At 48.0% G+C, this 22,709-nt stretch overlaps 1 protein-coding gene across 3 annotated transcripts in view; it reads left to right on the top strand.

The window, feature by feature from the left end:
* The first annotated feature begins 5,800 nt into the window (after nucleotides 1–5,800).
* Nucleotides 5,801–22,709, top strand: part of LOC138551262 (zinc finger protein 84-like) — a 121,270-nt gene continuing 104,361 nt past the window's right edge. For 2 of the 3 annotated variants that reach the window (XM_069642471.1, XM_069642472.1), the window contains exons 1-3: nucleotides 5,801–5,949; nucleotides 7,581–7,644; nucleotides 12,291–12,350. The gene's annotated coding sequence lies outside the window, so the exon portion shown is untranslated. Of the gene's footprint in view, nucleotides 5,950–5,990; nucleotides 6,007–7,580; nucleotides 7,645–12,290; nucleotides 12,351–22,709 lie in introns of those variants that run through there. The other variant, XM_069642473.1, reaches the window with a different exon arrangement.

Here is a 22,709-nt window from a genome sequence, read left to right as displayed (position 1 = left end):
TTTTAGTGAGACACATATGTATATTTTTCTTTGAAGTACATATTGAAGCTTGGTAGAAAATGCATTAACGTGGCATTGTGAAGAAAAAGAGCAAAACAGCACCATATTTTATAATTTAAGATTAGGCCTAGAGAAAATGCTATGAACAGTTTTTCTGCTCAGCAAAGCAATGTGTGATGAATCCAGCGTCATCACAGATTACCCGGCGGTGACCTCCTCCTATGTGGCCAGGGAATAGCAGTCACTACTTGATCATGGGAGTGGCTTTATGAGGGAGGATCACATGGGAGGAGACAGCTACCGGGGAGATGTCATGACTTCATTGGACAAGACGCAATATCTCCCCCTTTCAAAAGAGAATGATCCTCTAATACTTAAGACCTTTTTCCATGACCATGACCAAGACCTTAATGGTCTATTGTCAGCTGCTTAATTTACCTTGTAGACATAGCTCTCAACTCTCACGCTTTTGGCGGGTGTCACCCACCTTGTAAAGAGCTGACTCACCCGCTAAGCCTCCTGCACGCCCATTCATTTCAATGGGCTCTCACCCGCCGAAAACAAAATCGGTTGTTTTCACCCGCTTTTGTGCCAGAAATGGTGGCCTCATTACACGGATGGCGGTAGGGATTTACCGGTACCGGTAAAATACCGGTACCGGTAAATCCTTACCGCCTTACTATGAGGTCCCTTTGCGGGTTGGGTGATTTAACACCTGCTTTTTGCAGGCGTTAAAATCCAACCCGCTAAGGGACCTCGGAGCTAATTACGGCACCGCAAAATTGCGGTGCCGTAATTAGCGCCTTCCCCATTCACATAGAGCCCTATGGGGCAGAAATGGGAATGGGGAAGGGCAATGGTGGAAGGGGATTTACCGCCCCGCCAACCTTGGAATGGGGCGGTAAATCCCTTTTCCGCCAAGGCGGTGCCGGTATTTTAATAGCGCCATGGCTCACCGCCTACCGTGTAATGAGGCCCTATGTGTAGAGGAAGTTAAGAAACCTCTTCTCATTTTTCCTTAGGTCAAAATTTTATCTTTGATCCAGAGACACACTGTTCCAACAGCACCATATCTGCACCATAGTGCCGTGGAGTTAGGATTGGGTCAGTGAGGCATTTTCCCAACGCATTTTCATTTGAATAAAAGTCTTTAACCAAGAACATGACAAATTTGTGTCCGGCTTTCATTTCTGACTTATCACAAATGTCTCAGATACTTCAAGCCACAGACTTTTTTGCAATCATTCATTTTTTGCAAGGTGATCAGTAGCCTCAGAGAGCAAGGTCGAAAGGAAATCAAACAAGGTCACATGTCAGCAGAGAGGGCAAGAAGAGGACACACTCGCAAGGAGATGATAAACAATTTGAAATAGCAGCTTTGTGGCACAGTTATAGGTTCAAGGAGCAATAAAATATATGAAGGACAAGCAAAGGGCTGGGTAGTTCAGTTGATAGTATTATGGTTAGAATTGTTACACATGGGGAAGGGACACAGAAAAAACCTACAGGAAAAAGATCTTAACAATTTAGGGCACAAGATGAAGTTACATGGGTTGACTGTGAGGTCATTCTGCTTGTCCATTCAACAAGAAACACACATTATCACATTTCTCGAGACAGCAGTGCCATGGTGCAGTGATACACATGGGGTTGGAAGAGGGGTTTGCATGGGAAAGGATGAGCTTATTTGAAAGCAACAGGTTGGTTGGATCTCTCCATTCACACTGAGCACCCATTGGTCAAGTAAAAATCATAATTCAGGATTGTGCACGGCCCCACGAATGAGGCAATGCCAGGAGGGATAACTAGGTCATGGACTGATGTGTGGGTTTTCCTCATGTTGCCAAAATTAGAATAACCAATAGTAAGTAGAGTATTATGTATATGGTTCTCTAGGGGACTGACAATGACTGGCGAATTAGAAAATGAAGATTTTAATGAATGTTTCAATTCCAAAATCATGCAAATGTTGACCGGAAATGTAATAAATAGTGTAGCCGTGGTGGGGGTATTTTGAGAGGTTCATTTCCCTGAGCGACCTGTGTCCCCTGCATTAATCAAACTGTTCCTTTAATTGCATTTGGTGTCATGATCCGTCGATCACGCCCTTTCTGGTCTTCCTGGTCCCTGTCACATCGGGGGTTACTCGCTGTAGTACACCCAACATGGCCGTATACACGGAACGCGGTCTATCGACCTTTACGTCCTATGCAGCACGTTCTATAAATTAGCCACTCCCCTGCGGTTCCGCGCGTCTCAACGCTACCGATAGCTGTGGCCTGACGTGCTCCATAGTTCGTTCTCCTGAACTGTGTTGCTTCCTGGTGCCCTGAACTTCCTCCTTCTCCTTTCCTACTACCTTCCTTGATCCTGTTTCTTCCGCGTTCCGCGCAGACCGCCTCCGTGTGCTGCCTCCATTCCAAGCTTCCTGGAGTTTCCTAGATTCCGGACGAAGAAGCTGAACGAATCCTGGAATCCGAAGACGGCTGAGCGGGCTTGTACAAGACCCGAACTGCTCGGAAGAAAACCCCGACAAAGGACTCCGCAAAACAGAGAAAATAGGTGAGAAAAGGGGAAACCTGTGACAGATTGAGACACCACCTGACCGATCTCGATACAGACATGGAAGCGGCCGCCCAGGATCTTATGCGTGGCATGCAAGAGCTGACGACCGAAGTGCACAACTTAAAGGCGGAAAACGCAGTGTTAAAACAATTGGTGTTATCCCGTGATTCCGCCACAAAGGAGAGTGTAATTCTAGGCGGCGTCGTTGATAAGTACGACGGTTCAGCAAAGAGCCTTCGTGGATTCCTAGATTCTTGTTTGGTCCACTTTACATTTAAGCCTTATTTTTCTACGCCCAGGGCTAAAGTGGGCTTTATTATCTCGCATCTTTCCGGGAATGCCTTGACCTGGGCCACCCCATTGGTTAACTCTGGTGATGCTCTCCCTGGATGATTACGACGGCTTTATAGAGGCCCTCAAGACCATGTTAGAATGCCCGGAACAAGTTTACAGTGCCCAGGAACATTTACTCGACTTTCATCAGGGTACCCAGGACTTGCTCATGTATGTCACACGCTTCAAACAGCTGGCTAAGGAAGCGGATTAGTCCTCTGAAGCTTGTTTTACTTTATTTCGAAGAGGGCTAAAAGAAGAGATCAAGGACGAACTAGCCAGAGTGGCATGCCCGGGTTCTTTTCAAGCCCTAATGGATCTCGCTCTACAGATTGACTTTCGCATTCAGGAGAGAAAGGCAGAAAAAAAGAAAACCAAGTTACCACTCCAGAAAAACCCAATTGGAGCAATGAGCCTGAACCTATGCAATTAGGGGCCTTCCGTGTACCCATCACACCACAAGAGAGGATGCGAAGGATTCATACTGGATTATGTATGTATTGTGCATCCGACAAACATTTAGTAAGAGAATGTCCGATTGCCCCCCCACGGCGCTCGGGAAACGCCAGCTCCCGATCCTAAACGGAGCACAGGTTCGGGAGAGAGATGTCTGCTCCACCTCTATTCCATCCTTGAACTCTCCTGGACAAAATTCCTTGGTAATCTTACAGGCCTTCTTGACAACATCCAAGAAAGAAATATACCCCATCCTGGCACTGGTCGACTGTGGAGCTATGGGGGTATTCAAAGATCATGAATGGGTCTTAAAACACCATGGGCCTCATTACAACCCTGGCGTTGGACCATGGTGCTTTTAGCACCATGGTCCATGCCAGATTCCACCATGATGGATGGCGGATTTACCTCCCCATTCCAAGGTTGGCGGGGTGGTAAATCCCCATTCACCATGGCTCCTTCCCCATTCCCATTTTTGGCCCATAGGGCTCAATGGGAATGGGGAAGGCGCTAATTACGGCACCGTAAATTACGGTGCCGTAATTAGCACCAAGGTCCCTTAGCGGGATGGACTTTAACGCCTGCAAAAAGCAGCCGTTAAAGTGTGAATCTGGCGTTAAGGGTTTAACGGCGCCGCAGCCTTTTACGGCGCCGTTAACCCCTTAATGCCAGGGTTGTAATGATGCCCCATATTCCTTACGAATCCCAGACTATCATGCAACCTGTGGAAGCAATCGATGGAAGACCCCTTTCTTCTGGACCTATAACCCTGCAGACCAAGGAGATCGAGCTTGCTATAAATCAACATCGAGAGAGGATAACATAGCTTTCAACCATTTGTGCTGCAAAGGCGGGTGAAATCACCCGATTGTGTTTTTGGAGAAAAACAAATGTATTTATTTCTTTCTTTTTTTGGGTGGGGGGGTTGTGTGCCCCCACACCCTCTACCGGGTTTCCAAAAATTGATGAATCGCTGCCACGGCGATCAGCTGATCGTGCATTGTGCCTGTGTCTCGGGGTCCTCGTCCCTTGTCGCCAGTGTTGTGTTCAATCCGCGGCACTGCGAGGTCCGGGGATAGAACGTGTGAGGCTGCGGAGGTGGGCCTAAGCTACGCAGCTCCGGCAGTAGCGAATAAAGACACACACACACTTGCAGGTCGGAATGCCCCGGAACTGCCTCCTACTCGCGGAGGTGGGGCTTTTATTCAGGCGCCCTGCGTCACCGCGTTGCGGGACGCAGGGCGGATACAACAACCACCAAGAGTGCTGAGTTGAGCGGTGTGCTTCCAGCACACAAGGTATCAACACAAGACAGGGCACTCTCTTGGAGGCCTTGAAAAGATTACAATGAACAGAAATGGTAAATTCTACTAGAGACTGGGTATCTAGCATGTTATCCCAATATAAAACATCAAGGGCCTCATTACGACCCTGGCGTTAAGGGTTTAACGGCACCGTAAAAGGTGTTGACGCCGTTAAACCCTTAACGCCTGATTACGAGGACCCTTTGCGGGACCCGACCTTAACGGCTGGTTTTTCCAGCCGTTAAAGTAGGGTCCCGCAAAGGGACTTTGGTGCTAATAACGGTACCGCAATTTGCGGTACCGTTATTAGCGCCTTCCCCATTCCCATTGAGCCCTATGGGCTATGGGGCAAAATAGGGAATGGGGAAGGGCCATGGCGGCGTGGGATTACCACCCCACCAACCTCGGAATAGGGTGGTAATCCCCCATTCTGCCATGGGGGACACCGGCATGGACCATGGTGCTAAAAGCACCATGGTCCTCCGCCTGAGTCGTAATGAGGCCCCAAAGACTAACCCATTCAGAAACGTTTAGCTAAAACTATGAACAAAATCAGAACTTAACCTTACATATCTAAATAATATTGAAGAAGAATGATGAGAAAGAAATAGTTCTCTTTAGCTTGGCAGCACTTGTGTTGCATATCATGCATTATTTTTATTAGTGTTTCATTCTGGAGTCTGCTGGGAGTGGATCAGTACTGGCCATGCTCTTTCCAGTGTCTCCACTGTACGCAGGCTCTGCAAATCCCTATCTCTGCCTTGCGCATGCTCTCTCTTTAATCTGTCTTTGTTGCGCTTGTTCTTCTCAGTACCCTGTGTTTCCGCATGCTTGGATAATCAGTATTTCTGCAATGAGCATGCCTTGTGATTGCTATTTATGCACTTCGCATGCTCATCTGATCTGTCTTTAAGCACCGAGCAGCGCATTAATAACTGGATCTGAACATTCTTGAGCGATCAGTGTCTCTGCACTGCGCATGCTCAGTATCTCTGCACTGCGCATGCTCAGATGATCAGTATATCTGTACTGCGCATGCTCAGATGATCAGTATCTCTACACTGCCCATGCTCAGTATCTCTGCACTGCGCATGCTCAGATGATCACTATACCTGCACTGTGCATGCTCGGATAACCTGCATCTCTGCACTGTGCATGTTCGTGGCTCCAGTCGCCCCCTTCCTCTACCACAGCTCAGGATCTAGGGGGAAAACGCTGCAGCAGCGAGGAAGCAGTGATTATACCATAATGTGCTGCAGATGAGTGACAGCGGCCAGTCTACACCCCTGGGGTGAGAAGAGTCTATAACAGGCATCTGTGCTATGGGGGGGTAGTCTACACCCCTGGGGTGAGAAGAGTCTATAGGAGGCATCTCGCCTTGCCTCTGCTTTCCCTTCTCAAGCCTTTCTCCTGTCTGTGCTATGGGGAGGGGGTGTTAGTCTAGACCCCTGTGGTGAGAAGAGTCTATAGGAGGCATCTTGCCTTGTCTCTGCTTTCTCTTCTCAAGCCTTTCTCCTGTCTGCGCTTTGGGGGGGGGGGTAGTCTAGACCCCTGTGGTGAGAAGAGTCTATAGGAGGCATCTTGCCTTGTCTCTGCTTTCTCTTCTCAAGCCTTTCTCCTGTCTGCGCTTTGGGGGGGGGGTAGTCTACACCCCTGTGGTGAGAACAGTCTATAGGAGGCATCTTGCCTTGTCTCTGCTTTCCCTTCTCAGGCCTTTCTCCTGTCTGTGCTATGGGGGGGATGGTGGGGGGTGTTAGTCTAGACCCCTGTGGTGAGAAGAGTCTATAGGAGGCATCTTGCCTTGTCTCTGCTTTCTCTTCTCAAGCCTTTCTCCTGTCTGTGCTTTGGGGGGGGGTAGTCTACACCCCTGTGGCGAGAAGAGTCTATAGGAGGCATCTTGCCTTGCCTCTGCTTTCCCTTCTCAAGACATTCTCCTGTCTGTGCTATGGTGGGGGGTAGTCTACACCCCTGTGGTGAGAAGAGTCTATAGGAGGCATCTTGCCTTGTCTCTGCTTTCCCTTCTCAGGCCTCTCTCCTGTCTATGATCTGATATGGCATTTTTAACGTGCCTATACACAAGTGTTTCAAGGCGCTACAAGGCTTGGGAGTGGGAGACAACATTCCTACTAGGTCAGGTGACATCGAGATCTCGCAAGTGCAGGGGAAGGGGAAAATTATGCAGGGGGATGGAGCAGTGCAGTACATGGGATCGACAGTAAAAAAATGAAAATAGAAGAAATAAAAGCAATAAGTAAAAAGTACGCCTAGCTGGTGGCAAGTGCATGGGTAAGTGCAGACATCAGTTGTCAAGTGCTAGTAGGGGACTGTAGGGATACAGAAAACACTCCCCAAAGAGGCAGTGTAGAGGTGCAACTGGTGGGGGGACCTGGGCCCGAGATCAGAGGGTGGCTAGGTGACCAGTGCAATTTCAATATCAGCCAGGAGTTCAGCAGGGGAGAGGAAGAGAGAAAGCAGAAGCAAAGAGGAAGGTTTTGAGGTGCTTCCGGAACCGGATATGGTTCTCCTCAAGTTTCAGGGATGCAGGGAAGCTGTTCCAGAGGGAGGCCCCAGCCGAAGAGAGCGATCTACCACCAATTTGTTGCTTGGAGAAGCGACTGACACTGAGGGAGTTGAGCAAAGAGCTTGAGAAGAAAGATATTTAGGAAGAGAGAGTTGAAGGTATTGAGGCCCCAGGCCCCAGAAAAGTTTGTGGACAATGCAGAGGGTTTTGAACTTGCTATGGATGGGGGGGGTTGGGTGGTGACGAAGGGAAGAGTGGGGTAGGGGGGATAGAGGCATCTCACTCTTTGGAAATTTTGATTATATGTTTTCTCTAAATGTGTTGTAAATGATTGGAGTATTTATATTAGATCATTCTTACTGTAGATGAATTAATCATATGATAATGTTTGCTTTCTACAGACTTAAAAACTCTATTGGATTGTCCTCGTGTTCATCAATAAGTAAGAAGCACAGACTACAAATGGTAAGTAACTGCTATAATATATGTATGTCTCTCTGCACACATTGTGCTTTGCTTATGAAGCAGCTTCATGCCCAATCCCTCCCCGTGTCCTCTTCCATTTCTCTACTTTTATTTTCCTGCCGTTGGACCAAGCGCTGGACCAAGTACCAAAAGTGGCCCTGGAGAATGTTTTCAAATTGGCCCCATGTTGCAATGAGGCGAGAAGGATAACAAGCAATCTCAGCCCTCAATGGAGAGTTTCAATGGGGGCAAACGTTTGCATTTCAATGCACATTATCTGTGCACAGTGATTCAAAAGACATGTTTTAAACTTTTGTTTGGGATCGATGCAGACAAATTTGCCTTTCCACCCAAGCCAAAGACCTATAGATATACAAGCATCTCTGCTCCCCCTCCTTCACCCCTTTCTCAGCTCACTCGATAAACTGATCTGTCCTCGCTTTCCTCCTCCTCCTCCTCTCTGTCTGTCTCTCTCTCTCTCTGTCTCTCTCCCTCTACCTCTACCTCTCTCAGGCCCCCTTTGGCCACCTCTCCTCTTCCTTTCTTCTCCTTCTCTCTGACAACACCTGACGATGTTGCCAAACAAGTCCGATCTATCAAAGTGTCATCCAAACAGGCACTCCCCTGCTCCTCCAGAACCATCAAGGACCACATCGACACCCTCGCTTTAGCCTTGGCCGAATTCTGTAATCACTCTTTCACCACTGGATCTTTCCCCTCTGTCCTCAAGCACCCCCTTGTGCACCTCCACCTAAAAAAGCATTCTACTGATCCTTCCTGTCCGGCAAACTATTGCCCGTTTTCTATCAATCCTTTCCCAGGCAATCTCCTGGAAAAGCTGGCCATCTCTCAGCTTACTCTCGACACTGAATCTGTTGGTAGTCCCCATGACCATCAGTCTGGCTTCAGATCAGCCAGAGGCATGGTAAACTCTCTCCTGAACACCAGTGAAGATATGCTCTCTAATCTTGATTCCAGCCCTCTCTCTCTCCTCATCATCATTGACCTTTCCTCTGTCTTTGATATCGTCAATCATGCCACCCTGATCAATCAACTCTGCTGTAACCTGGGCATCATGTCGGGCCCTGGCGTGGCTGACCTCCTTCCTCCTGGACAGACCCTCCCAGGTCCAACTTGGGTCCTTTCTCTCCACCACCTCTCTCTCCACGTGTGGTGGTCCTAGGGCTCTATCCTCTCACCCTGGCTCTTCAGTGTCTATGTGGCCCCTTTGACTCACCTGATCTCCACCTTCTCGTCTAACTTTCAGTGTTATGCAGATGACACTCAGCTCTCTTTCAGGCTTCAATCAGCCTCCTCGATGAATTTCTTGTCATGTAGACTGAAGACAGGACACTGGAAGTGATTTTAAAGCAGGGATCAACTGGGAGGGTTCCCGGCAAGATTGTCTTCGCGGATGGATGTGGCTTTGTGGTTTTGGCACCTTTTTCTAGAGCCAGAAGAAGACTGAATATCACTGGTCGGATTCTCGTCGGGTGAGGGAACCTTTTGGAATCAGTCCAGCAGGATGCCACCAAAGTTTCAGCTCGATTCAGAAGACTGTGCACCACATACTGGCTCGCGGTCCCTGGGTAGGTGGGGTATTGCAGCCCGGCAAGGTCACAGCTCGATGTGGGATGGCTCAAAATGCACGTCTTCTTGAGTCTAGTGGAATCTCACCAGACTCTGGGTCGGGATCTTTATTTTTGGATTACCCAGGTCCCTTAGTAGGAAAGGTAACGGCAGACTTTGGTTACACAGCAGGCTCTCCAGATGCTGGAATTCATCTCAGCCGCTGTTTCTTCATCTTCCTCTTGGGATTCAGGTCAAGTGGTCGACTATATCTTCAGTTTCTAGGATCAGACTTTTATGCAGGAACCCAGCAAATCACTCAAGCATGCAACATTCAACCTTCGGGGGTGGGGGGGGTTAGCAGTCTTTTTCTAGACAACCAGCCTCCCAGTTGAAACTGGATGCTTACAGGCAGTGCTGCAGAGTTTTGGACTTTTCCCTCGCTTCCTACCTTCACAGACAGTCTGGATCCTGGGTTGGCTTGACTGAGGTCTCCTGCCTGAGATAAAATGAACACAAACCATTTTCTCGCCCTGGAGGCCAGAGGAAGGACCAAGAAAAAGGACAAGAAACACCAAAATGGCAAAAAAAGAAGACAGGTCATTTTGGTAAAATGGGCACCCATGGGTGCCTTTACCACAGCCGTGGAAACAGCCTGCGGTAAGGGTGCACCAAATTAGGAAAAAGGTTCACTGCCACCAGCCAATTAGGTTAAACTTGTCCCTGTAACAGAAATGTTACAGTGGTAGTGGGAAAGGGATACATTGTATCTCCCCAGCACTCCACATAAGGTACGCGAGTGCTGGTTTCACTAAAGAAAATGTAGAACGGATTAAACTATCCTTTCTACCCTTGGGAACTGTATTTCTCACAAGATTAGCCAGAGAAAGTAGGCAACCCTGCAACAATAAAAGGTATATACCATAAAGGTGTCAAAGAGGATAACATTAAATGGGCACTATAGAGAGTCTTAAAAATGAAACCCATTACACGATTTAAAGAATCTATGAGTGTAGAAAAAGATTCCCACTTACTGAGGTATAGGGAAAAAGAATCCCGCTATACATCAAAGAAATCTGTGTTTCTCACAATTGAGGGAGATTAGCACTAAACTGAAAATCTGACCTAACAATGATCATGGTTGCTTTCTCCAGACGTGAAAACTCTATTGGTGTGTCCTTGTGTTCCGCAAAAAATAAGGATCACAGACTGCAAAGGCTAAGTAACTGCTGTGGTATATGTATGTCTCTCTGCACACACAATGTTTTCAAAGTGGACCAATTGTCGCTCCAAATATAGAAGCCTAACGAACAATCCCAGTTCCTTAACAAGACTTTGGGCCTCATTACACGGATGGCGGAGAACCATGGCGCTATTAGCGCCATGGTTCATGCCGCTAAAATACCGGCACCGCCTTGGCAGAAAGGGGAATTACCGCCCCATTCCAAGGTTGGCGGGGCGGTAATTCCCCCTTCCACCATTGCCCTTCCCCATTCCCATTTTTTCCCCATAGGGCATAATGGGAATGGGGAAGGCGCTAATTACGGTACCGCTAATTACGGTACCGCAAATTGCGGTACCGTAATTAGCTCCCTGGGTCCCTTTGCGGGTTGGTTTTTAACGCCTGCAAAAAGCAGGCGTTAAAACCCCCAACCCGCAAAGGGACCTCATAGTAAGGCGGTAAGGATTTACCGGTACCGGTATTTTACCGGTACCGGTAAATCCTTACCGCCATCCGTGTAATGAGACCCTTTAAATGGGGGTTAAAATGTGCATTTCAAAATGGGCCTCATTACAAGTTTGGAGGTAGCCATGCCTGTAATAAAAGCAGGCTACCTCCAAACTTGAGAAAAAATCCAGCACCCACGAATGGGAAATTACCCGGGTATTCCAGCCCTGCCGGACCCGCTAATTGACCTTTCGCGGGTGCTGGAACCGGGTGATCCCCATTCCCATTTGAGCCCGATAAGGCTCAATGGGACTGGGGATGCCTGTAGCACCAGCACTGTCCATAACGGTGCCTGTGCTAGAGGCATGCGGTGCTTGCGTTTGTCTTTCATTCCGCCACGTCAGACCTGGCGGAATAAAAGGCACCAGCAAGCACAACTCAGAGTTTGCCGGTCCAGATACAATGGTCCCAGCAAGCTTACCGGTACCGTTGTACACAGACCGGCAAACTCGTAATGAGGCCCTTTATCTATATACAATGATTAAAAAGTCATGTTTTAAACTTTTTTTGGGGGGCCGATGCAGGCAATCTGCCTTTCCCCAAGCAAAAGAACTATAGATATCTAAGAATCTCTGTTTCCCGGCCATCTTCGCTCCTTTCACAGCTCATAGCTTGAAATGCTGACCTAGCAGCAATCAAAACCAGCTCCCTTGTAGTCTCCCCCATCCACGCTGGACACAATAATGAATAGGTGTCTTTTTAAGGGCAACACCAGCATTCCACAGCGAGGGTATTTGTGTTCTAGCATAGGCTCAAGTCCCGGTCTAATAATAGCAAGTAAGGGCTTTGGTATAGATGTAGAACACAGAGCAGGTACATTTAACCTAGCATAGGCACAGGACCTGGTCTAATAATAGAAGGCTTGAGGGTGGTTTACTAGCTTTAGTATAGATGTAGAACACAGATCAGGGACACCCACCCCAGGATAGGCACAGGGCCCCTTCTCAGCATTGAGTATGTCTGTTTATCTGCTCTGAAGTCCAGCTTTGCTGGTGATGGTGCAGCTCGGGTATCTTCAGTCACTCTGCGAGGTTCTGAGCGGTGGCTGTGTTCCTGGGACCACTTGCTCCTTTACATCTCAAATGCTGTATGGTGAAAATGCAGCATAAACAAAGCAGTGTGGCTATTCCACACCCTTGTAGTAGGAGAAACGTTGACTTGCCTATGCTTTTCCTTCACAAACTTTCAAATAAGCATTTCTACTGTGTATATGATGGAGGGCGGGTTATGAGGGTGCGGGATGAGATATGCAGCTCTTTCTTTGGACATTTTGATCATGTATTTTCTCCATCCTATAAATGCTTACAGTATGTAGATTAATTAATCATATGATGTTTGCTTTCCACAGGGCTGGATACGTTATTGCTGTGTCGTGTTTAGCAAAAGTAAGAAGCACAGCCTACAAAAGGTAAATAACTGCTCTGATCTATGTATGTCTCTCTGCACACATTGTTGCTTATGAGGCAGCCTGCCTGTGGCCATTACCTCTTCCATTTCTCTATGCTTCTTCCTCCCCTCGTGCTAAGCAAAATGACCTCAGAATTAATCTGAAAAATAATGACAATTGGAACGAGGGCACAAGAAGGTACCTCATACTCCTGGGCTGTGAGTGGGACATATTTGAAGCAGGTGAAAGAATATAAATACGTAGGACTGCCCATAAAGGCCACACGCAGCCTTGCATATTATTCTGAGGCTCTCCCACCTGAGGCATGGCGGAAATGGGTAGTGATGAAGGGTGTTCTAGATGGGAATGGGGGTCACTCTATTGAGGACAAGCTTGAAGCCTATAAGGTGTCCATTACTCCAGCAATAATGTACGCACTGGAAGTCCTGCCTGAGAAAGCGGTCTAGTGGCTCCATAAATTAGAAGCTAAAATTCTGCGCCCACTACTGGGCCTCTCTGGATCTGTCCCGGTTGAAGAAATAACGCTGGAATTAGGGCTGCAGTCCTTAATGTGCCTTTGGAAAATGGGCAGATGTAAATTTTGGCTCAAAATAAATACGGGTGTTGTAAAAAGATCTCTGCTGTGCTTAACAATAGAGCATGTAAGGCTGAGAGCTAGTAGTATAGCTTACAAGGCATTGCTACACACAGTAAAGGCACATTTAGAAGAAAGTGATCTCCTTTTCCCGGATGAGCGTGATCACGCCCTTTTTCCTAAAAAGTTACGAGCACAAACAGTTACATGGGATCGTGCTCAGTCCAAATCTAGTCAAGCAAACATGAGGCGATATGTGCTATATACACATCAGGGACAGTTCCCAGAAAATCTTCCTAGTTATATGACGAAACTATGCAGTCCGGCCTTAATAGGCTTTAGCATGTACCTGCGCATGAGTATTTTACCATTACACGACTATGTGGGAGTGTGAAGTGGTACACCGATGGAGGAGCGATTGTCCCGATTATGCAGTTAATATTGAAACCTCAAGGCATGTACTTATGGCCTGCCCTGCTCTTGATTAGGAATATGTGAAAAGTTATAGTAAATTTGCTTGCTACCGGTCCAATCATTTCTGGGGATCTAATTTTGTGCACAATATCTGGTTGTGACCTCAGCGGCATACCACGTATGGCTCAAGGCAAAGGAATTGCTGGATTTATACCCTGTATGATTGAGTTTAAATAAATAAAGGTGGATAAGAGGGGGAGATAAGAGGGGGAAGTCCAGCATGTCATGGTATTGCTGTATTCAGCTTTCCTTCCTGTAGGGGTCAGAATGTATAAATTACATGCCAGTAGGCAACAATGATGATGAATTCAAAACTGAACACCTCGTCAGGCTAATATTGGACAAGGTCAATAAGAGCATCTCATACTTGCTTTCTCTTGAAACAGACATGTGCTAGTCTTAGTCTTCAGCAATAATGACACCACTGCGTATGTCACTGCCACCTTCCAAGGCGAACCTCTCTTTGCTCCACCTCGGACAAACCTAACCTTGCCCTACCCACTTATACACGAAACAAGAAGGATATTACGGTTGAGAAACTACTCCCCCTTATCCTCCCGTTACTGAACTCGGCCTCTTCCACTTGCTCGGACCCTACTGTCCTAGTGGATACCTATAACCGGGCCTTGTTAAAAGCTCTCAACACTATCGCCCCACTCAAACTGCGCAAACAGAAACCTTGCAAACATCTCAACTCATGGTTCACCCCTCACTTACGTGAATTGCGCTTAGTGAAAAGAAAAGCTGAGTCACATTGGAAAAGCTCACCCACTCTAGTCAATAGAAACAACCTTGCAACCGCTTCCCTCACGTACAAAGAAGCTATCCTTGCGGCCAAAAAAGAAGTGTATAACGTTAGGATCACACAAGCTCAATCCAACACCAAGGAACTCTTTAAGATCCTTAAGGAACTAGAATCCCTAGTCGCTCCATTGGATACGTGTACCCCGGACGCTGAATGGTGCTCCAATATACAAAAAGCACTACTAAACAAAATTGCCCTGCTCCAAGCCAAAATTAATATTAAAAAAAGCCACCTCCTGGACTCAGCGGGCAACCCCCAGTCCTACAATACCCCGGTGCCGAAGCACTCATTCAAACCTTTCAGCTTCTCACCCCTCACCATTAAGGAAGTTGAAAACATCATCCTGAAGCTCAAGCCTTCCAACTGCCAAGGTGACACCTGCCCGGCGCCGGTCGTAAAGGAAGCAGCTCTTGACCTTGCCCCATTCATTACCTCCTTTATCAATTCTTCTTTCAAATCGGGCACAGTACCCGACAACCTCTAGGATGCATGGGTCATCCCCCTAATTAAAAACCTCAACCTTGACCCTAGCAATCCCTCCAACTACAGGTCCATCACCACGGTGCCTTACCTACTCAAAATTCTGGATCGTGCAGCCTACCTCCAAATACAGAATTACCTTGACACTAACAACTTACTAGGGCTTAGACAATCTGGCTTCCGTCCTAGACACGGTACGGAGACAGCCCTGATCGACTTGAAAACCCAAATTGAGGACTTGAAAGATGAGGGCAAACAAGCTCTCCTGCTCCTCCTCGACCTCTCTGCGGCGTTCGACTTGGTCGATCACCAAATCCTCTGCCATCATCTTAAGGTAGCCGCTCACTTCTCTGATGCAGCTACCTCCTGGATCAGCTCCTTCCTGGCAAATAGATCCATGAGGGTCTTCTCACGTTTAGCCGCGGCTGACCCAGCACATGTTCCCTGCGGAGTCCCACAAGGCTCTTGTGTATCGCCCACGTTATACAACGTGTTTACCAAACCGCTTTTTGATATTCTTGACTATCTGGGTGTCTCCTACACGAATTATGCGGACGACACCCAGATACTCATCCCTATTACTGGCGACTATGTAACCGATGTTAACGCACTCAACTCAGTCTACTCGGTCATCCAGGCCTGGATGGCACATAATGGGCTTTGCCTCAATGATGAGAACTGAGTTACTCATCCTAGGCTCTCAGTCCAAACTCACGAAACTTGACCCCAAATACAATTCCTTCATTATTGATGGAAATGTTATTAAAGTCACCAACGTCACGAAAACACTGGGAATCTACGTAGACTCCACTCTCTCTCTCAATAGACAAACAAACTAGTGGTCTCAGCATCATCGTACACGTGTAAACTCATCACAGCCTATCGCCCCTTCCTGACAACGGACAACTGCCTGATCCTCGCCAGAACCCTCATCATGTCCAAAATGGATTATTGCAACGCTCTTTACTTAGGGACTAGTCAAAGAAATCTTGATAAACTCCAGGTCACCCAGAACCATTAGGGCTGCTCTCAACATCCCCAGACGTTCCCACATCTCATCCACCAGGCGTAACTTACACTGGCTTCCCATTACACTTCGCATCTCCCTCAAAGCTCTCGTTCTAACCCACAAGGCACAAAATAATGCTGCACCGGCTTACCTGTCCACGCGCTTCACACAACATACAGCATCTAGACCCCTGAGATCTGCACAGGCGCACACACTAACCATTCCTAGCATCAAGCTTCAGACAGCTAGAGGCTCGAGTTTCTCAGTCCTGGCTGCTAAGCTTTGGAACACCCTACCTCATGATCTTAGGAAGGTGCCAGCCATCCATTCCTTCAAAAACAGAACTAAACGCTGGTTACACGATCAGGATGCACTGGCCTCCACTTTGTAATTCATGCTGCAATCACACGCAAACTGGTTACTAGGGTTGTAACGGTATTACGGTATACCGTTAAAGATACCGTGAACCACTTAATTGAACAATAATAACCGTCACATTGTTTATACCGGTATACCGTTCATACCGTTAAGTGTGCTTTTCAATCTGATGTGGAAAGGCTGCAGTAAGCAAGTTCTGCGCAGTTTTGGTCTTGCACTGTTGGATGTGCCGTCTGCCAAGTAGTTTCAGTTTGAGCAGTTTTTAATGCCATTCCATAAACCACACGTGCCTGACACAAAATCAACATGTTAACAATAGGAAGAATAAATACAGTGCCAAGAAGGAAAGGGGTTTACTTTTTTTTTATTTACATTTTTTTTTTAAAGCGCTCACACAGCCCCAGAGCATCGAGGCGCTGTTAAAGAAATTGGTTTTGTTTATTTTGTTGCGTAATTGTTTTTGTCTTAGTTGCGTATTTATAACGTGCTTAAACACCCAGAGGTTTCTAAGCGCGGACCCAGGGATCGAACCTGTGTTGCTTTGTGTCGTCTTGCTTCCAAGGCACGCACGTTGCCGCTGAGCTATCCTCCCGGGACTTTGGGTTGGCGGCTTTGGGGTTTATATATTTATAATGGATAATGTTTTCTAAACATATGACAATGGCGGATTTCCCTGGTTCTATCATTGAATTTACATATAATAAGTCACACTGCGAAATTTAATCATCTCTGTGGGTATTTCCTGCTGCCATACCAAAGGGTAACATGTCCGTGATTACTGAACACCTTTTGGCCCAGAAGTAAACTAAAGGCTGTAACGTAAAGAGAGAGTGCGTGTGCGTGTGTGTGTGTATGCGCACAAGCGTATACTACCATCAGACTCCATTGATCTGTGGCATGCAGATTATCAATATGGCAACATGTTCATCTTCACCAGTAGCCAGTGGGGGAGCTAAAAGCCTAAATGACCACTTAAGAAAAGCTATTCAGTTTGCTTTGCCAGTCGCAGCAGGGCCCCACCTCCCCCTCCTCTCCACACGTGCGTTTGTGTTTGGTGCAAGCAAGGGGTGGCATTTCAGTGGAAAGTATGATGAAAAGCCCAATTCTGGCCCTGGGTGCATGGTTTTGTTTGTGATGATAAATCTGACAATTTATGACCTTTTAGAAAATATTTGTTAAGATTAGTTAACTCCACCTGCTATACCGCGATAACCATGATATACCGTCATTAGGCAAGAAGGTTATTGTACCGTCATAAAACTAATACCGTGACACCCCTACTGGTTACTAGCTGTATATACTGTATATTTGACCATTTTGCCATTCTGTGATATATTCATGCTCTTATCTTTGATGTAAATATGTTTATACAATGTAATTTGTACCTATCTATGTAACACTTCTCTGTAACTACCTTTTCTAAACATGCGCCCTGATGCCCGCGGGCATGGTGCGCAATACAAATAAACAAAATACAAATACAAATACTAGGGCGGCAGCCACCACTCATCACAAACAGTGCAGCATTCCTGCTGCAACCGGATCTAACTCCTTGCTGTAATATGCTACGGGTCTATGGTGAATTCCATGCTTCTGGGGAGAACCGCCAGAGCAAACCCGTTCTTTTCATGACAGTACAATGTGAATCCCTTTTTGTAATCAGGCAGGCCCAGTGCAAGGGCCTAAACTAGTAACCGGTTGACCTTAACAAAAGCCTTGTCAGCTTCTGGCGTCCATTGCAGTAGCTCAACTGTGTTAAGTCAGGTATAATTCCGGAGTGGTCTAATTATTTATACAAATCGTGGTATCCATTGTCAGCAATATCCAACAGCACTGATAAATGCTTGCATCTTGGTTATAGCCTTCGGTCTCGATATATTATACACAAACTCATTTTGTGAACTGGATATCAGCTGACCTCCTGCCATGATGTCGTGTCCCAGGTAACGTACCCTAAGGGAACACAACTGCAGCCTTTCCTTTGAAGCTTTGTCCTTGAAGGTGGGGCGATCAACAAATCAATATATTGGACTATCACTGATTTTCCTGGAAGTTTGGTATCATCCAAATATTTCTTTAATTGTTGAGAAAAGAGGGTTGGGGGTCTCTGTATACCACCGGAGCTAATGGATTCATGTGTACTGGACTCTACTATGAGAAAATGCTGATCAATACTGACTGTCCTTGTGTATAGGAACACAAAGGGCCTCATTACACGGTAGGCGGTGAGCCATGACGCTATTAGCGCCATGGCTCATGCCGGTAAAATACCGGCACCGCCTTGGCGGAAAGGGGATTTACCGCCCCATTCCAAGGTTGGAGGGGCGGTAAATCCCCCTTCCACCATTGCCCTTCCCCATTCCCATTTCTGCCACATAGGGCTCTATGGGAATGGGGAAGGCGCTAATTACGGCACCGCAATTTTGCGGTGCCGTAATTAGCTCCGAGGTCCCTTAGCGGGTTGGATTTTAATGCCTGCAAAAAGCAGGCGTTAAATCCCCCAACGTGCAAAGGGACCTTGTAGTAAGGCGGTAAGGATTTACCGGTACCGGTATTTTACCGGAACCGGTAAATCCCTACCGCCATCCGTGTAATGAGGCCCAAAGAATGCTGAACATAAATCAACCACAATAGAGTGTGTGGCCTCCGGTGGTATACAGGACAAAATGGTAGTCAGATTTGGGGCTACAGAAAAAGAAGTTATCACCACAGCATCTATAGCTCTCAGATCTTGCACACTCACCGATAAACCTCCTTCCTGGCTTCTTAACAGGACAAAACGTAGGTTTACATATACTTCTGGTCGGTACAATGATTCGTTGACTCAGCAGAGATTCAATGACTGGGGTGTGCAGGGTAATCTCTTAAACAGGTCTACTCTTATCTTTACCTCCTCAGCTGTGCGAATATATCCCACCTCATTGTCGTGGGTGGCCCGCAATACCTGCATGTCCTCCAACCACCGTATGTCTTTCTCTGCTACATTGCCACCAGTTCCTTCTTTCAATGCTACCATCCCTGCTACCACATTATCTGAGGGCACACTTAAAAACACCCCATCCCGTGTGCAATAGATGGTGCACCTCAATTTGCACAACACATCCCTCCCTAAAAGATTTACTGCCCACCCAAGTCAGGTTTGCGGCCTCTGAGCCACAATGAGGTGCCTGTGCGTCCTGTGAACATGGCGGAAAGTGACGGAGAGGCAGAAACAGCGACAGTGGTGGTAAAGGCACAACAGGGGGCTTTGCTACCCATGCAAGAATTTGATACGTCAGGCCCCCCTTCGAAACTGGGCCCAAGATGATTGCTGTGGATAAAAAAACTTGATATGTACTTTACGGCAACTGGGATAACCAACGACAACGCAAAGCGTGCCACCCTCCTGTACTCGGCGGGCATGGATGTTCTACGCATCAATGAGCCCTCAACCTGCAGGTAGCCACCTACGATGCTGTCAAGACTGCTTTAGAGAATCACTTTATACCGCTCTCCAACATTGATTATGAGAGGTTTCTGTTCTGTGGTGAAAAGCAGCGGGATGAGGAGTCGCTTGATCAGTTTTGCGCTCGATTGCGACTGATGGCCACGACCTGTCGATGGGACAACGAAGAATCCATGATTAGGAATCAAGTAATCCATGGGTGTGGCTCAGGCAAGCTACATAGACAAGTGTTGAGGGAACCGGGCTGGACCCTGCAACAGATCTTGGACAGTGGTAGAACTTATGAACTGGCGGAGTCGAGAGGTGCCAAAATGGACGCGGCAGTGCGTCCGGGAAAATCGGAGGAAGCGTTTGCGGTTGGTAAACAGATGACGCCGAAAGACAAGTGGGGTCAGAAACGGCAGGAAGCTCGTCCTCTGACTGGGACGGGATCTATTTGCCAGTATTGCGGATATGACTTGCCGCACTCTGAAGAATGTCCGGCCAAATCGAGGTCATGTGGTAGATGTAACAGACCCGGACACTATGCCCGGATGTGTCGCGCCCCCGCTCCGTTGTCGGTGCAGAGGGGCTCGGCCAGGGTACGTGGAGGTGGTTCAAGGAGGCAGAGGAGCATTGCGGCATTGGAACAGGAGATGCAGAGGCTTCAGATGGCTGAGGAGGAAGAGGAAGACGAAGTATTCTTCATTTCAAGCATCGCCACAGGGGCGAAGAGTAAGAGACAGCTCAAATGTGTCGTAGACATTCAAGGGGTGCCAACACAAGTGCTGATTGACACGGGGGCCTCAGTGTGCGTGCTTGCCTCTGAACATTACCAGATGATTCCGGGACCACCCGCGCTGGACATTTCAACGGCGAAGATCTTTACTTTTGGCAGAGACACTCCGCTTCCCATCAAGGGCGTTTTTGTAGCGCCCGTGTCCAAGGGCGGACAGACCATAAAGGCCCGATTTTTCATTAAAGACGTGAGCCCCCATTCTCTGCTCAGCTGTGCGGCATCCGAGGCCCTGAGCCTAGTACACTTTGCGTTGGAGGTATACCAGGTGGACATTGAGAAGCTGTTGAACAAGCTTTCTGGCATTTTTGAAGGAGTTGGGAAATTGAAGGCTCCCCCGGTTCGTCTACATATTGACGACACAATCAGGCCCACGGCTCTCAAGCATCGGCGGATCCCATTTCACCTTCGAGAAAAGGTGGAGGAGGAGCTCTGTTCACTCGTTAGTATGGATATTATTGAGAGGGTGGAAGGCCCAACACCCTGGGTTTCGCCCTTCGTGGTTGCCCCCAAGCCAAAACAGCCCAGAGCGGTGTGCATTTGTGTAGCTATACGCCTCCCCAATGCCGCCATTAAGATGGAGAGACACGTTACCCCGAACCTTGATGATATCATAGGAGAACTGCAGGGTGCGAAAGTCTTCTCGAAATTAGATCTACGAGCAGGCTATCACCAGCTTGAGCTCCACCCGGACTCTAGATTCATCACGACCTTCACAACGCACAAGGGCCTCTATCAATTTAAGCGTCTGAGCTTTGGCATTTCATCGGCTGCCGAAGTCTTCCAGAACACTATTAGGGGGGCGCTGGAAGGTCTTAAAGGCGGTTTGAATATGAGTGACGACATTTTAGTGTTTGCCGTCTCGGAAGCAGAGCACATGAAGAGGCCCGAGGGCACGCTGAAAAGGCTGAACGATCTGGGACTTACCCTGCACCGTGAAAAGTGCGAATTTTTCAAAGACTGGATTGGGTTTTTTGGATTTATCTTTCACGCCGCCGGTGTGTCGCCTGACCCGGCTAATATCAAGGACATTCGTGAGGCCGCGGCGCCACTGTCCCCCACAGAGGTAAGGAGCATCCTGGGGATGGTGAATTACTGTGGGCGCTTCATCAAGGGTTTGGCTTCCTTGTCTGAACCCCTCAGGGCGTTGACCAGGAATGATGCCGTGTGGAGGTGCGAAAGTAAAGAACAGGAGGCATTTCAAGCCCTCAAGAATGCCCTGTCCGATGGCGACACCATGGCGTATTTCAACCCTTCAGTAGAATCCGAGATTGTTGTTGATGCCAGTCCCGTGGGTGTTGGGGCAGTGCTGCTACAGCCAGATGTGAGGGGGGACATGCGACCCATCGCTTATGCGAGTATGGCTCTCTCCAACACCGAAATGCGATACTCGCAAATTGAAAGAGAGGCTCTGGCCATTTTGTGGGGCTGCCACCATTTTCGTCTTTACATCTTGGGCAAGCCTGTTGTGGTAGTGACCGACCACAAGCCGCTGCTGCCCATACTGACGGGCGTGTCTTCAAAGCCGCCGCCCAGAATAGAGAGATGGATGTTGGCCCTAATGGAATATGGGGTTCGGCTAATATATAGACCGGGAACCAACAACCCGGCAGACTATCTTTCACGACACACCAACGCGGAGAACGCGGACAAGGACGAGGAAGTGTCGGATTGTCAAGGGCTGCTCTGTCATGTGGTAGATGGGGCATTACCAGTGGCGCTATCAAGGCTTGACATAGCAACGTAATCATCCAAGGAGGAGGTTTTCCACATCATCAAAGCAGCGGTGAGAAGTGGCAATTGGAGGGAGGTAATGCGAAACAACTCCCGGCGACAGTCTGATGCCCAAAAGGACCTTCAGGCACTCCAGAGGGTAAGGGATGAGCTATCCGTCTCTGATGATGGACTAATTCTAAGAGGGCGGCAGATTGTGATCCCGGAGGCATTAAGGCTTCGTGTCCTGGAACTGGCCCACATTGGGCATCAAGGGGTTGTTAAGACCAAAGCGAGACTCCGGCCCAAGGTATGGTTTCCTGGTTTGGAGGGGATGGTTGAGCGGTTTGTGAGAAGGTGTTTGTCATGTCAAGCGGCAACTCCAGGGGACAAAGCTCCACCGATAAGCTCCATGGAGCGGAGCGAAAAGCCATGGGGAACTGTCCATGTAGACTTAGGCTCGACTGGTCGGGGCACGTATTTCCTAGTTGTGGTGGACCAATGGTCAAGGTATCCCGAGGTGGAGGTGGTGGAATCCACCGCAACGGAGTTTGCCACGAGAGCCCTGGACAAAATGTTTGCGACACATGGGTTCCCGGAAGTAATTTGCTCGGACAATGGACCTCTGTTTACCGGCAGCCAGTTTGCTCAATATCTCCGAGAAAGGGGGATCCATCACCGCAGAGTATCCCCGCTATGGCCTTGC

This window comes from Ambystoma mexicanum, chromosome 1q, assembly GCF_040938575.1.
Source record: "Ambystoma mexicanum isolate Mex_15411 chromosome 1q, UKY_AmexF1_1, whole genome shotgun sequence".
Classification (NCBI taxonomy): Eukaryota; Metazoa; Chordata; class Amphibia; order Caudata; family Ambystomatidae; genus Ambystoma; species Ambystoma mexicanum.
The sequence above is the reverse complement of the archived record's forward strand: the minus strand, read 5'-3'. Positions and strand labels throughout refer to the sequence as shown.